Consider the following 16,802-nt stretch of genomic DNA (forward strand, 5'->3'; position numbering starts at 1 on the left):
ACACTGTTTACCACAAGTACGCCTATCTACTCCCCTGAGCCCCAGGTAAAGTTCTGTGGGGAGTAGATAAGTGTAGCAAGGGTTTCAAAGTGGTTAATGTGGCGAGGAGCGGCAAAATTGTGACAGAGGGTAATAGGAGATGTCCCCTAACGCACTGGTATTTTTACTTTTGTGCGATTTTAACAATACAGATTCTCTTTAAATAGAGTCTGAAGCGAGAATAAACCTCGCTTCAGACCTCATAGATAGGAGGGGCATGTGTGCCCCTGCTAAAACGCAGAAATCCCGTGGCTTAACTGGGGTCCCTGATCCCCCAAATCCCCTCCGTGCAGCGGGGGAGCGCTTCCGCATTGGGGCAGGGCTAACCGCCGCAGCCCTGCCTCCCGCGCATCTATCAGTGTGATACGTTAGTGACATGCCTGTCTTTATGTATGGATCCTTTAATGTATGGATTACTGTTCACGTATATATGTTAAATGTGTTCTCTGTCTAGTACTGGATGAGTTAATTTGGTTTAACACAGCAACTGGAGACGTTGCTGTATTTTGTCTGTCCTTGTGCAGAGTAAGAACAATGAATTGCTGTGCAATAAGTTACATTTGCTCACATTCTTTATCCACAAAGCAACATTCACAAAGCAACATGTTCTTCTTGCCCTTGGGTAGAAGAAAAACATGTTTTGTCGCTTGATTGGCAACATGTGGTCTTTCTGCGCCTGCGCGCAGTGAGAGCATGTTCTGATCACGCGCTAAAATAGCAACATATGATCTTTCTGCGCTTGCGCGGAATAAGATCATGTTGTGATCACGCGCTGAGGCAGCATCAGCAGCATGTGTCCTTTCTGCGCTTGCGTGGAATAGAAACATGTTCTGATTAGCTGCTTGTACGCTTGCGCGGTTATGACGATTCTGTCCGTTAAAGGCAGGGGGAAAACACTTTGACTTTGGGATTTTTCCAGATGATCAGCAGACGTGCTGTTCGTGTATGTTCCAGTTGTTTCCCCTGCCGAGGTCGCTGAGGTCCTCCGATCTTCCATGGGTGATGTCTACAACAGCTTGGTAACGTGTTGATGCATACTTCTAATTACTCAAACTAACTATGATTCTGCAGGCTTAGATAATATTGTAACAGGATTGTAGGACTAAAACTATTTCTTTGAGTTTTATATACATGTTTTGCAGCAATTTTGTTTATTCCCATCTTTGAATGGTGAGCGAAGTTAGAGGGTTTAAAAACCGTATTTGCTTAGGCAAAACATTAATTGGCGTAGTCTTGGCAGGATCCTTCCTTTTAATTTGTTGAATTGTATGCTCAGATTTGGTTGATATTTTGCCCAGTGGCTCCCCTGTGCACCAGGAGTCATTGTGCAAAGTTTTGCAAATTGAGGGTTCAAATCGATATATCTCATTAAAGGAAAGAGATATTGAGATTTTGCAAACAGTTTCAATATCTACTCAAACAGTGGTAGCATTTAAGCTACTTGACATTTTGCCAAAAGTTTCAAAGTGAGATAACTTTTGAACCGATTATCAGCGTGTACTTGGACTTGGGGTGTAGTCATACTTTGATGAGGGTCACCTCTGGTCCAAATTCCACCCTCTTGGCAGAAAGTAAAAAATTCTACATGTTTAAAAGGATGGATAAAACGAAAAATGAAAGTGTAGTGGAGATTCCCGGCTGGTCCGGACTTCCCTACAGCATTCTAGTTCAAGAATTAGTGAATCATGTGCCTGCAGAGTCATGGGAGAGTAAGTTGGGAGATGTTAAACCTCTAGATGGAGTGCATACTCTAGAGGGTGTGTGTCCCTGTTAAGTCAGGTGATGCAACTGCCTTAGGGCAGAGCCCCTTAATGTTGTTAATGTACTTAAGGGGGTCCCCGTTAAATCGGGTGATGTTGTCGCTTTCGGGCGACGTAGTGGGATGTTGCTGACAGCTTACAGAAAAGTTTGATAAAGATTGTGTGAGTTAAAAGAATCAGAAATCCTCAATGTTGTTAAATTACTTGAGGGTATAGGCTTAAAGTGTACAAATATATTGCCCAAGCAGGAGTTATTGGAAATCCTGACAAATAGGATTCATATGTCTGGGATTCCAATGCTGCAAATGATCATTGGGTCATTTGTCCTGCGGATCTCATTTTTCAATCCTAAATTAGACTCTTTAATTGAAATAATGAGAATAAAGAAGATCATTGGGGTTATCAAAATTGAAGAAACAAAAAATTTAAATGTAAGATTTTTAAGAAATGTGCTGGAGGAAGTAGTTGGGAAAGATACTCCTATGATCACATATTTTGGATTGTTATCAGTGGAGCAGGGAGCTTCTGTAAATAAAAAGAAGTCAAACTCTGCCACTGATCATTGCACAGAAATAGGACAGTGTGCATTTAACTGGGTTGAATATAAGTATGTCAGGTTTCATAAAGTAATTGTTTTGGGGTTTTGTTTTTTGTTTGTTTTTTTTTTTTTAAGACTTGAGCACAAATGTATTTAGTTGGATCTGAAAAGACTAGGAATAGCTGGGAGTTTTCTTCAGGTTGTTACTGCTGTTTTGTCCCTTTTAAGGAAAATCCCATACTCTTGATGATCAGGGAAAAACAGGGATGGGAAATAAGGGACAGAGAGTAGCCTGACAGTGAATTTCAGCTTTTCCTACTAAGTTTTTAATACAGTCTGTCTTTGTTGCATAGATATGGAAGTATATTCTCCACAGAAACTTGGAGTGCTGTGTTTAAACTTGTAAAGCAAATTCCTAAAAGTGACAGTACCCCACTGCACTGGCAGAATTAAAAATGGTAATATAATCTGGACAAGACAGGTGGGTTAACTTTTGTTGTTTTTAATGAATGCTTTATATGGTGGATCTGCTATAGTGAGTTTTGAATAATTGTGTATTCATATGTCTGGTTTTGAAAGCATAGAGGAATGTTTGAAAAAAAAACAAAAAAACATTTGTGCACGAGTGTCGAGAGCTCCTAAGGAATGTGTGCGAGCCGGTGAGTGAGTATTTGAGATGCTGCTCTCCCCAGTAGAGGGTGCTTGGCACACATTTTAATAGGGGTACATGCTGTATATTGTTAGAAAACATTGACCTTTAACTCATACTTCATAGGATATACTTGTTCTTTGATAAAATATAGTAGGAAAAGAGATGAGAGATTGTAACGCAACTGGCTTGTGTGTGACGGTGTGTGTGTTTTGTTTGGTGCAGCACTGTGTGTGTACCGTCCATTTAAGTTTGTTACTGAAGTCAGTGTTGAAATAAGGTTATCAAAATAATTTTATTTCAGCTGTGTAGTGAATGTCTCGTCTATATCAAATGGGCTTGGAAATGTATCAGATTTTTCTAAGATTGATTGATCGATTGATTGATTAATTAAGTAAGTATAGTAAGTTACGCAGTACATAGATTTTACGGGTCAGGGGGTGAAGAGAATGTGATATCTACGTAAGTTATGGTGCGGATGCTGAGCTAGTGAAATAGAATGATGATTGGGCAGTTATAGACCAGCAAAGATAATTGGCAAATAATACAGCTGATTATTTTGGGTTTTGCTAGAATTTCAAAACCCCTGCAAATACTCACATTTTAGATACAGGGTTAAATGTGATTATTCTGCTGATGTCAGGGTGATATCTGTGCCAGCAATTTTTTCCCCTGGTTCCCTTGTTTTTAGCTATAATTGTGCAGGAGTGTTTACCTGTTGAGCTAAAGGGTTGTGAATGTTGTACTGACTAGCTGAATGACATAAGTGTCAGAATGTGTTGATGAAGTGTGAATTGAGTTGTTTCAAATGAACTGTGTGAAGTCTGGTTTGATTCTTTACGGATATAGAGAGAGTGTATTATATGTTCAAGAATACCTCTGTTAAAGATGCTAGAATTTATGCATATTCTGGGTTAGAATGATAAAATAATGCAAACTGTGAAGATAACAGATTTTGTTTATACCAGGTCATTCTAATAAACCTAGGGGAGGCGCTGTGTATATACAGGCCAAAGAGTCATATAGCCCAGGTTCTCCTGAGGGCCCTTTTACACTTAATGCGTTAGTATGCATTAGTACGCATACATTTTTAGTTTTGTTTTTTGTTCCCAATGGCAGTATACTGCAAAAAAAGGCTTCAATTTTTTTTTCCCCAGTGTATAGTGTGAAAGAAGCCATAGGGGAACATGGACACTGGATTGTACATCAGTTGTTATTTCGGTTACAGCTGACAGCAGCTGATTAAGTGTAAAGGGACCCTAATTCCTTTATTTGTAGAGAGGGAAGCCTTTCAGTAAGGGGTGGTATAAATTTTAGTTCCACTAATGTGGTAAATGTTAGAGACAAAATTTGGGTTTAAGGACCAACTGGTCCTCCAGACAAAGCTGAGGTAGTTGCTAAAGGGAAGAACAAAACTTTACCGATAATTTAGTTTGAAAAAGAGCAGTGGGAGCATGTCCCACAAGAAAAATGTTACTTTCAAGAATGATTTATACTTGTTTGTATTTATAGATCATTATCGTGCATGTTATATGCTTGGACTCCTTGGTATCGTGTTGTTGATCGCTTCAGGGGTTGGAGCCTGGACTCCGGGCACTAAGCTAGTGCCTATAGATTCAACTGCTTCCCAATGGAAGATAAACAGCACAAAGTCCAGTCCAATCAGGAGTGCCAAGCTGGAGGCTGCTGTACAGTTGCTAATTTAACTCTTTCTGGAACTGTGTGGCAGGTGCCTAGTCCTGCTAAAAGACCACATTACCCATGTCCACTACAATTGGGTGATAAGAAGATTAAGGATGTAGGAACATTCTTTGTATTGTATCGAGATGAGGGGTATCTTAATATCTACCTGTGTCACTAGTTGACACCTCAGCTTGAGTGGGGTTAAACATGTGTAAGAATGCTACTGATATTTTTAAAGTGTCCATTCCACCACAAGGATTGCAATGTTTATTCGTGAACATTAATGTCTAAAATTGATCCAGGACAGTTCGACATACTCAAAAGACTGTTCTGCATACTCATATAACTTTTCCTCCTTCAAAGACTTGTCCAAAGGGCCTTATCAAAGAGCTTGGTATGATACCTTGCTTGGTGGTTATGGCTCTCTTACTGGAACTTTAAATGGCTTTGATATAGAGACTCTTGCTAATAGATTGCATAATGCAGGAAGTAAAATAAATGATGCTTTGACTTTACAGGCCAAATGGATGCCAACCACATACTATCCTGCTATGATTAGTGCTGGTGTTGATACAATGATTGCTGATATAACTGGTTCGTCTGTATATTTTACTAATCAGTTTGATACTAACATGACAATGTTTGTTGATTGGACTGTCTGTACATTGCAAACCATTTATCAGATTCAACAGAAATCCTCTATGCAATTAGCATTAATGACTGGTAATGAACAAGTATGGAGGTCAGTTTTTTAATTCTTCAGTTCCCCAAGATTGGTGGATACATTTGGAATCTGAGAAAATGACATGCAATGATACAGTCTGCACGGGTATTATTGTAATGTATAATGTCACCAAAATGTCTGTCATCTGTAAATTTGTGGTCATGCCTTTGGTTATGGGTGCTCCTGGTTTTCAGTATTTCTGGCAACCAGAATTCCATGGTTCACATGTTGATGAGCGTAATCAAACACATGACCTTTAATTTTGTGATAGTACCTTAGAAGGTACTATTTGTAAATTGCAGTCGGCAGTTTATGAACCTTGCCTTTTGCAGAATACTATTAATGTCTGCAAATGGACTGTCCTTCCATTAAATTATGAAATGATGGTGGAGATTGCTCCACAACAGATATGTTTGGTGACAAATGTTTCAGTAATACCCCATATGGTCACTCCTTTTTCAGGATGTTTGTCTAATGTTTCTAGCATAACTTGGCATAATGAAACTTTTTTTTTTTTATTGCAGGGGGATAGGGAAACCTCAGTGGCTAAATTTTGGTCCCCAATTACGCCTGATATGCCTAATTGGGATTTTAACTTGACACGGTTACATAAATTAATGAATGCTTCTGAAGACGTTCAGAAACATTGTTTTATTAAATAAAACTCTTGCACAGCATATTCTGTCTACAACTATTGTTGCTGATAAAATTGTGAAAGTTGGCTCTTCTATTGCAGATGCCACATCACATCATTGGTGGGATATATTTATGGGATATTCTCCTAGTGCTACTTGTTGAACTTTCTTATTCATCCAGTACTGGTCTTATGTATTGTGATGTTCCTCATTACATTGTGGAACTGTTATGTGGCTTATCGGCTTTGCCGTCGGTCTAAGGTTAGGTTTGCAACATATGGTTCGTGAACACTAATCAAGGGCCGAATGTGATACGTTAGTGACATGCCTGTCTTTATGTATGGATCCTTTAATGTATGGATTACTGTTCACGTATATATGTTAAATGTGTTCTCTGTCTAGTACTGGATGAGTTAATTTGGTTTAACACAGCAACTGGAGACGTTGCTGTATTTTGTCTGTCCTTGTGCAGAGTAAGAACAATGAATTGCTGTGCAATAAGTTTCATTTGCTCACATTCTTTATCCACAAAGCAACATTCACAAAGCAACATTCACAAAGCAACATGTTGTTCTTGCCCTTGGGTAGAAGAAAAACATGTTTTGTCGCTTGATTGGCAACATGTGGTCTTTCTGCGCCTGCGCGCAGTGAGAGCATGTTCTGATCACGCGCTAAAATAGCAACATATGATCTTTCTGCGCTTGCGCGGAATAAGATCATGTGATCACGCGCTGAGGCAGCATCAGCAGCATGTGTCCTTTCTGCGCTTGCGTGGAATAGAAACATGTTCTGATTAGCTGCTTGTGCGCTTGCACGGTTATGACGATTCTGTCCGTTAAAGGCAGGGGGAAAACACTTTGACTTTGGGATCTTTCCAGATAATCAGCAGACGTGCTGTTCGTGTATGTTCCAGTTGTTTCCCCTGCCGAGGTCGCTGAGGTCCCCCGATCTTCCATGGGTGATATCTACAACAGCTTGGTAACGTGTTGATGCATACTTCTAATTACTCAAACTATGATTCTGCAGGCTTAGATAATATTGTAACAGGATTGAAGGACTAAAACTATTTCTTTGAGTTTTATATACATGTTTTGCAGCAATTTTGTTTATTCCCATCTTTGAATGGTGAGCGAAGTTAGAGGGTTTAAAAACCCTATTTGCTTAGGCAAAACAATCAGACACGTACCTTCGCCTCTCCCCCGCCCCTCTCAGTCTTCCTTCACTGAGAGGGGTGGGGGAGAGGCGGCGATGCGCGTCTGATAGACACGCTGAGAGGCAGGGCTGCAGCCGTTAGCCCTGCCTCCAGGAAGAGCAAAAGTTAGTCGTTGATTTTGCAGGGGTGGGTTTGGGGTGAAGGGACCCCCGTTTAGCCGTGGGATAGCAGCGGTTTAGCAGGGGCACACATGCCCCTGCTAACTATGACCTCTGAAGCGAGATTTATTCTCGCTTCAGAGTCTCTTTAAAGGGAACCAGAGATGAACGTTTCACACAAAATAAATATCAGTCGATAGGTTGTAAAGAATAAATTCTCTACTTGATAATTTTGCCGCTCTGGTGTGCCTATTTTTTTTCCATTATTGCTCCATAAAAAACCTAATATGGCCGCAGGATCATATCCCTTCTGCTTCCAGGTTATGAGTTGTTCTGGATGTGCTGTCTAGGCTCTATGAATCTATAGACAAGCAGGGCTGCAGCTGTAGCCTTTTATCGGTGTGCTTTCAACTTTATTAGTCTGGTATGCTGTGTGGCTGCCTGTAGGAAGTGTCTCTCATAGTAATGAAACTGCACAGATAATGACGACGACTGCATAGTACACAGATCACACAGCCACACTTGTCTGTTTCAGAGCTTCTTTCTCAGCAAATGAGCTCCTCCCATGTCATCAGAGCTCTGAGTATGCAAAGCAGGAAAGCTAAGCCAGGAGGGGGAAGGCTTGAAAAGACTTCACAGAAGACTGACTCAGCTATAATGATTCCAGGTCAAACCTAAACTGAATGTCAGAGATTCTTAACACAGCTGATAACAGGCAGATTGAGCAGAGAAGAATGAAACTAAACGTGCATACACACGCACTATGGAAGCCAATGACGGGTCCGTCAACCCCTCCCGCTGGGAGTGTGTACGCACTGTCGGCAGACTCACAAGGGTGAAAAGTCGGCTGAAAGTCCGCAGAGTGGGAGGGTCTGACGGACCAGTCGTTTGATTCCATAGTGCGTGTGTACGCACCTTAAAAGCAGGGTAAGTGTTTACTGTCATGTTCCCACTGATAAATGTAGTAAAATACATGAGGGTGCTTTGTCTCTGGTTCTCTAAGTCTCAGAAGCTACCAGGATGAATTACAAGCACACAGAGGTAAACCGAGACTACGGTAAGGGTCTTCAATCATGATATCACCTATGAATGTTTATTTCCTGTTAAATTGGGTTGGAAGTCCATTTGAAGTGAAAAAAATAATGAAATATCGTTCAATAGGAAATTACTTGTTCGGCCTGCCTTTCCCATTGATTTTAGCATTCACTGGCAGAATTTAGTAAAAAAAATTAATAAGAAAAAACATTTTTATGCTGGTTTCCATCTTGACTGCTTCTCTGTGCTGCCAAAAGTGATATCACTTCTGCCCTTTTCTTTTTGTTTTTCAACCCAGCCCAGTGTTTTATTCTCCCCTCCCTGCTGTCCCTCCGACAGCACACATCACCTTGACAACAAGCTTACATCAATGTGTAAGCCTCCCTAAGGCCTCGTTCACATTAGGCAACGCGTATGGCTGTGCGTTCGAGACACATGCGCTCCTGATCGCAAGCGTTGCCATGCGTTGCGCTGCTGATCATATTCATTGCAGTGAATGGGATCAGCGATGCGCTTTAGCAAAAATGTGTTCAGCAGTGCAATAGCACATTGTACTGCTGCGCAGACGGCGCATAGTATGAACACCGGACATGCTCTCTATGCACTTCTGATGTTCTTGCTGATCACATACTATATGCGCTGCTGAAATACACACAGCAGTGCGTATAGTGTGAACGAGGCATAAGGGCCCTTTTCCACTAGCAAGCGCGATCGCAAGCGCAAATCACCTGTGCTTGCGATCGCGCAAGCTGCTTTTTCCACTGTCCATGTTATGCCGTACTGCCGCTGGGAATGTAGTGCCATTTCAATGAGTATTACGGTGCCCAGCGATCACAATTCATAAAAAAAAAAAAAAAAACAAGTCACGAACGAAGCATCGTAGTGGAAATGTAGTGTTGTCCAGTTCATGAACTATTGGTTCATTTGAACTGGTTCTCCTTTGTGGGCCGAGTGATCCGATTCATCACACTGAACGATTCATTTGCAACAGTTCTGTGGATGAAAGACTAAAGGTAGCCATACACTGGCCGATTTTCCATTAGATCGACCAGCTGACAGATCCCTATCTGATCGAATCTGATCAGAGAGGGATCGTATGGCTGCCTTTACTGCAAACAGATTTCAGCCTGAAACCGATCACAATCTGTTGAGCTACTCCTGCCGCCTGTCCCCCCCCCCCCTTCCGTGACCAGGAAGTTCGAATAGAGCGCCCTCTATTTGAACTTCCTGGTCACTGCAGTGACACAGGAAGAGCCGGGATGGAGACGGAACAGAGCCGTGCAGCGTGGAGAAGATGCCCGGGAGCCAGCATCAGGTAATGTATACCTGATCGGATCGGCCACCGCTAGCGACGCGCTCCCTACCCGCGGGCGATCGAGGGTAATTTCCCGCAAGGCGCGATCGACGGACCGATCCGATTTCAGGAGGAAATCGGATTGGCGGGTGTGTTTACCGCGAACGATTGGCAGCAGATTCGATCCCAGGATCGAATCTGCTGTCGAAACGGCCGCGAATCGGGCCAGTGTACGGCCACCTTAATTACTTACGGTAATGTCTTTTCCAGTAGTCCGAAGGACAGAACCCCTGAGACTTGTCTCCTTCCCCACACCAAATGGACAGGAAGCTGAAAAAAAAAAAGAAAAAAAAAAAAGCATAGACATTTGCATATTCATTAGGCAGGCGTATATATACACAGGCACATCACAATACACCGTCAGTAATATAATAAAAAAAAAACAAAAAAAAACCCGACCACACATGTATGCTTAAAAAAATGTATTATTACACAATAGGGTGGGTCGCAAGGGTGCTGTCCTTCGGACTACTGGAAAAGACATTACCCATAAGTAATTATAGTCTTTCCAGGTACGTCCTTGGACAGCACCCCTGAGACGAAAGACAAGATAAACAGATTAGGGAGGGACAACTGCCTGTAACACTTTCCTGCCAAATGACAGATCTGAACTAGCTAAAACATCTAGTCTGTAGTGTTTGACAAAAGTATTTTGACTGGACCACGTGGCCGCTCTACAGATCTGTTCGATGGAGGCTCCAGCCTTCTCTGCCCAAGAAGCTGAAACTGCTCTAGTCGAATGTGCCTTTATTGACGATAGGATCTTCCCCTGATGTGAATAAGCCAGGGCGATTGTTTGCCTGATCCATCTGGCTATAGTGGTTTTTAGATGCTTGTTTTCCTTTAAAATTTTCCTCCAAAGAGAAGAAAGGCCTTTGATTTTCTCCATTGTTTAGAACGGTCCAAGTAACATAGTACAGATCTCTTCACATCAAGACAATGACGTTTCCTTTCCTTATCATTAGCTGGATTATTACAGAAGAAAGGTAAAGGCCCATACACACGTCAGACTTTTGCGAACGACGGGTCGTTTGAACGTCCCGTTGTTCAGTCGTCCGTCCGCTAAATCGGGCGTGTGTACAGACTGTCGTTCGGGTGATAAGACTGATTTTGAGCTATCAAGACCAGTCTTATCACCCGAACGACAGTCTGTACACACGCCCGATTTAGCGCGCGGACGACTGAACGACGGGACGTTCAAACGACCCGTCGTTCACAAAAGTCCGACGTGTGTATGGGCCTTTAGAATATCTCCTTTGAACAATGAAATTTAGAGACCATCTTAGGGAGAAAAGAAGTGTCTAACCGTAATGTGATTCTATCACCAGAAATAATGCAGCAGGGTTCTTTTATAGACAGGGCCTGCAATTCACAAACCTTCCTAGCAGATGTAATTGCTACAAGGAAAACAATTTTGAGAGTTAGCAGCTTATCAGAGATTTCTTCCAGGGGTTCAAAAGGACTATTACACAAAGCCTGCAGTACTGTATTAATATCCCAAGATGGCATTTTTGACTGCACCAGTGGCCTAAGTTTTAAGAGCTCGGAAAAAACGTATGACATATTCTTCTTCAGCTTATCTCCTTTCCAAAAAAACCCGCTAATAGCACACTATTATGTAACCTTCGAGGATTATGTTTAGTAACCACCTGTTTTGAAACATGCGTTCCCAGTTTTGGTAAAAAAAAAGTGTGCTACTCTTACCCCCACAGGAAGCCTGTCATTGTTTAGAGGGTTGAGTTGTTGGGGTAAAAGACACATTTAATCTGGGTTGCTGAGATTTATTTTGTCCTTATCTCCTCTTTGGAAACATTTTGGTTTCTTGTTCACTTTTCTTTGGGTCTCGAAAGGAACGTTTGAAAAGAAAAATTATTTTTAATAGGAAAGTTCTTTTTATTATCCGATGACCTCTCCAGTGTCTGATCTAGCTTGGAACCAAAAAGTAACTCACCCTCACAAGGTATTCCACATAACGTGCTAGGTTTTCACCCAGATCCCTCTCCTAGTCGAGTTGACCAAGGCTGTGGTTCTGGCAGATAACCGAACCGTGTCATCTGCTGCATCTGAAAGATAATTTGCTGCATGAAATAAACTATCAAAATCTATGAGTATCTCCTCTCTAGATACTCCTGAAGCTATTTGGGACTGGGTTTGAGATAGCCAAATTTTCAAAGACCTGGCCGCAGCTGTAGAGGCAATAGCAGGTTCAAATATTAAAGATGAGGATTCCTATGCTCTTCTTAAAAGATTGTCAATTTTTTTTATCAATGGGATCCCTCAAATTTCCAAAGTCTTCAAACTGAAGATCAGATTTCCTTGAAACTTTAGAGAGAGTGCGGGATCCAATTTAGGTGATGGACCCCAGAACTTCTGATCATTAGGCTCAAAGGGATACTTTTTTGACAGAGATCTAGGCCAGAAAGCTCTTTTTCTTGGATTATCCCATTCACATTTAATCATATTTTTAAAGAACTATGCACCGGAATATATAGAACTTCAGGATCAGACAAACTTTCATACATATGATCAAGGGGTGACAAGGTCCTTTCTTCAGTTTTAATGCCCATGGTATCATGCATTGCTTTAAGAAAAAACTTCAAGGCATCTACTGCGAATGCTAACTTATGCGGTTTCTCTCCCTCTAACTCCTCCCCTGAAGGAATCTCTTCTAGAGATGAGATATCAACTTCTCCTTCAGATAATTCAGAATCCCCTGAATCTTCACCCCTTTTCCTTTTTTGTAACACTAAGGAAACAGTACTATCCTGTTAAGGGGCGGGCTGAGGTGGATGGGAAACAGAAATATCAACACTGCTGGATGTAGAGGGCTGAGATGGAGAAGTAGGTACAGAAACAGTAGCTGTAGAAGGAATATTGGCCTCCTTAATAGCTTTGATGGCTGTAGCCATTTCTGAACGCATCCATCCCATCAAATCTTTAAACACAACAGGTGACTCCTTTTTCATAACTTTGCAAATACAGGCTTGGCATAAAAGTCTGGAGGAGGAGGAGGATAATGATATTTTCACAGCACAGATTGCACATTTCTTGTGATCAGTTTTCTGTGTAGACTTTCCCTTGTCGCTCTTATCAGCCAGCTTGTCTCTGGCTTGTCTTTATCAGTTTTAGAAACATTAGGCTAAAAAGAGAGAACAAAGGCAGAATGTAACTAATGCTAGCCTCATATAAAAAGCAATTATACATATCTGAAAGAGGGGTCAAACAAACTGGCACCAACCAGGGAGGCTTCTGAGCCAGACTCCACAGATCTGGTGGAGGATGATCCAGCGGCAGCGGCCATGGTCAAAAGCCAACTATCCTGACCAGTATACTGCATTTAAAAAAGCCACCAAATAGGCCACGCCCCCACACCAAGAAGAGTGTCCTACAGTAAAATATCTCCCTCAAACAACAACTGTTGTCCTGAAAGTTCCTGCACCTTACCTGCCGCATAGGCAGCTGAACCACCCTCCCTCACCGCTGGGCTCCGGGATCCAAATCACGGTCAGCTGCCTTCGATCATCAGGGCGGGCCGACCTTCCGATAGCAGTGTGAAGTCACCCGGCCAGCGCGATCACATGATCGACCTCTTCTTCCGCCGGAAGTGCGTCATGCGCGTCCGCGAGCGAAAAAAAAAACAAAACTGAGAAGCCTCCCAGCTACAGTGCCAGCCCACGCCAGGCCTACTGACCTGCGATATGCGGCACGGCCTCTGCAGCAGCTGCTGCCTCAGACATGGTTAGCTCTGGCTCCTCATGTAGTGTCCTGTGTGGTGGACAGAAAACAACTGACGAGGCATTGTGATGTGCCTGTATATATACGCCTGCCTAATGAATATGCAAATGTCTATGCTTTTTTTTTAGCTTCCCGTCCATTTGGTGTATGGAAGGAGAAAAGTCTCAGGGGGTACTGTCCAGGGACGTTCCTGGAAACAGGAACTGCAGCTGCGGAGTGAGGGCCAGTGCACACCAAAAACCTCTAGCAGATCCGCAAACCGCTAGAGATTGTTGAAGCAGATTTTCAGAGCGATTCTAGGCATGTTTAGAGATGTTTTCTAAACATGCCTAGCGGTTTTTGGAGCGTTTTTGTGTAGCAAATGTCATATTGTTACAGTAAAGCTGTTACTGAACAGCTGCTGTAATAAAAATGCCTGGAAAACCGCTCTGATCTAGCGTTTTTCCTATATGCTGCAGACCCCAAGTTTGCGTTTGTGGAAAAAAAGAACTGCTCTGGTGTGCAACAGCCCATTGAAATATATTAGCCAAGCGTTTTTCTATCCCCAAGTGTTTTTAAAAACTCTACAGAACCGCTCTGGTGTGCACCAGCCCTGAGAGAAGGAACTCCTCCCAGCTCACTCAGGGATCAGATTACAGCAGCAGACTATGGCTCGGTTCTCATTGAGTTACGTTACGCTCCGATGAGCGGAACACAGCAGCGGCAGCAATGCTTTCCCGATGGGAAAGTTCACATTGCTCTGTTCCGCTCCGTTCCCTGCGTTTCGCTCATCGGAGCGGACGTTCCAGACATGTCGGGACCTTGCGTTCCCGCTCCGCTAACGAACGGAACGGCAGCGCAGGAGCGGATGTGCTCCAATGTTAACCTGCCCTAACTGATCTGTTCTGAATAGTTTGACTCAATTATTCAAAGAACTGATTCAAATGAACTGGTTCATTGAAAAGATCCGGGCTTCCATCACTACACTGCAAGACTTTCAAACAAAGGAGGGGAGGAGGAGGAAAAAATAATAAACTTCCCCACAATCCAGCAGGCTTACCCACAACCTCCCAGTCCAGTGAATGAAGGGGAGGCATATTTGTACCCCATTTAAAAAAATGTAAAGGGGTGTATATATAGTATGGAGGACAAAAAAAAATAAAAATGTTAGACATGTTTTTATTTTTGGTGTTGCAACCCCCTTTAAACAATACCAGTTGCCTGGCAGCCATCTGAGGCGCTGTACTTTGCTACACAACCGAGTTTCTCCTTCCTGTATTATTGCCTGAGGAAGCGGGCTAGAGACCTGCATTTGTTCTGGAGTATTAATTAAATCTTGTTTAAACCATACATAGTGGTGTTTGGTTTTGGGGTAGTCCACCCTTGCCCCCCAACTTTTATCTGTTTTTACCTTCGGTCAATTTCTACTCTGCTGGCACCTCTATTTCCATTGCAATTATTGTTATCCACCTAGTGAATGGGTGAACACCCCTTCTTCTGTTCTACAGAGCGCGACTTTTTAGCCTGAGTGGGGACAGGCCTAATATCCCCATAAGTGTTTTAAAGCTAATGGTAACCGACCTAAAAAAATAAAGCCAGATACTCACCTAAGGAGAGGGAAGGCTCTGTCCTAATGAGACTTCCCTCTCCTCTCCCGGTGCCGCTCAGGATCCCCCTGTACCAGTATTCCACCGTTTCGGTCAAATACTGTCACTTCCGCCGCCGAAGAGAGGTTTCGGAAGACTTCGGGAGCACTTGGGCTCCCGAAGACGGGGCGCTGCATACTGCGCATGCCCTCTATGACGCACTTGCGCATGTGCAGTATGGAGCCGCCGGTCTTCGGGAGCCCGAGTGCTCCCGAAGACTTCCGAAGTCCCCGCGGCGGCGGATTTGAACAGAGGATCCACCGGGCGAGGATAGGCTCATTAGGACTCAGAGCTTTTTTTATTTTAGGTGTGGTTACATTAGCTTTAAGTGGTTGCCTGAACCAGGCAACCCATACTTGTGAGTACATTTCTATTTGCTGCTACCTTGGCATTCCTTTATCATCAATAATACACTATTGGGGGCTCTTTATTGTGTTTTTCCTTTCTATTACATGCAGCTATTCTGGTCAGATCGGAAAATGTCAGAAACACATGATCTGCTGCATGCTTGTTCAGGATTTATTGCTAAAAGCATTAGAGACAGAGAATCAGCAGTGTATCTGTGTGGGTCTCGGGTGCTCCCTTCACAATGGAGAGGGTTAACCTTGACCTGTAGGAAAGGTGAGACCGGGAGCCCTTATGGTGCATTATTGTTAGTATAAATTGGAGGTGTAAATTTGTGAATAAGATATACTCACAAAGGTAGATTGCAGTCCTGCAACCACTGTAAATGCCTGCGGAAAGATAACAGTCTCCGCTCGGTATCCCGGACCCTCTGGATCTGGGTGGTCGCTCTCCTCCTTTAGTCCTATTTCCCGGTAGATCATGTCGCCCAGGGATAGGGATGACACCTCCAGGAGGTGTGGAGTATACAAGTGAAGCACGTTGGTGGAGGCGCCCAAAAGTATGTTGTAGCAACAGCTAGATAATTTTACTCAAAATTAGATAAATAAAAATATATGGTATAATGATGAGGTCTCTTACCTCCAAAGAGGACTCACGTGGGTAGAAAAAGGAGTCCATTAAAATAACGGTTATACTGTAGACCACTCGTTTCACAGGACTCAGCCCGCTTCCTCAGGTCAATAAAACAGATAACCTTAACAATAGCCATGCGGAGCTCGGGCACATAGAATCAGCAGGATAGCCACGGCTCTGATCTTTCTAGGCGAACTAAACCTCCTTGGGGTAAGGATACACCCTTTTTATGGGCCAAATCATATTTAACTTACATGGGTATAATGCTGGGAATACACCATGGAATATTTTGGCAGATAGATGGGTCGATTGACAATTACAGGTCCAATATTATTTGCAATAGTTTTTCTGATCAATTTCTCGTAGAAGTGAATGGAAATTATAAGAAAAAAAAAACCTCTGAGAATCGGACAGTAAATCTGCTGAAAAATCTCAGTGTATTCCCAGCATAAAACTCCCAAAGTCCTGCCACCACCTTTATCTTTACAACTTTGAGCCCATTATTGCTAATATCAAATGGGATTAAAACTATTGGTAACAGCTTTTACTATTATGTGGGTCGTAGTTAAATAAAAATGGTAATTTTCCCTGAGCCATTTTTTCCCTCTCCAGGTACTACCCTTTCTTATCCCCTGCAAGGACCTTCAAGAAATATAGAAGTTATTTGCTGGTTTTATTTGGGCCAACAAATGATCCAGAATTAGGAGATCTACCTTGCAACAATGCAGGAGTTTCT

The 16,802-nt window shown here is 42.7% G+C and overlaps 2 long non-coding RNA genes across 2 annotated transcripts in view; one reads left to right on the forward strand and one right to left on the reverse strand.

The window, feature by feature from the left end:
• Window positions 1-16,802, reverse strand: part of LOC137541493 (uncharacterized) — a 127,783-nt gene that overhangs the window by 14,549 nt on the left and 96,432 nt on the right. The window lies entirely within an intron of this gene.
• Window positions 405-7,569, forward strand: LOC137542471 (uncharacterized). The gene is made up of 3 exons (XR_011025441.1): window positions 405-1,058; window positions 2,691-2,818; window positions 4,499-7,569. It is a non-coding gene; the product is annotated as an uncharacterized lncRNA (long non-coding RNA).

This window comes from Hyperolius riggenbachi, chromosome 12 (assembly GCF_040937935.1).
Source record: "Hyperolius riggenbachi isolate aHypRig1 chromosome 12, aHypRig1.pri, whole genome shotgun sequence".
NCBI classification, from domain to species: domain Eukaryota; kingdom Metazoa; phylum Chordata; class Amphibia; order Anura; family Hyperoliidae; genus Hyperolius; species Hyperolius riggenbachi.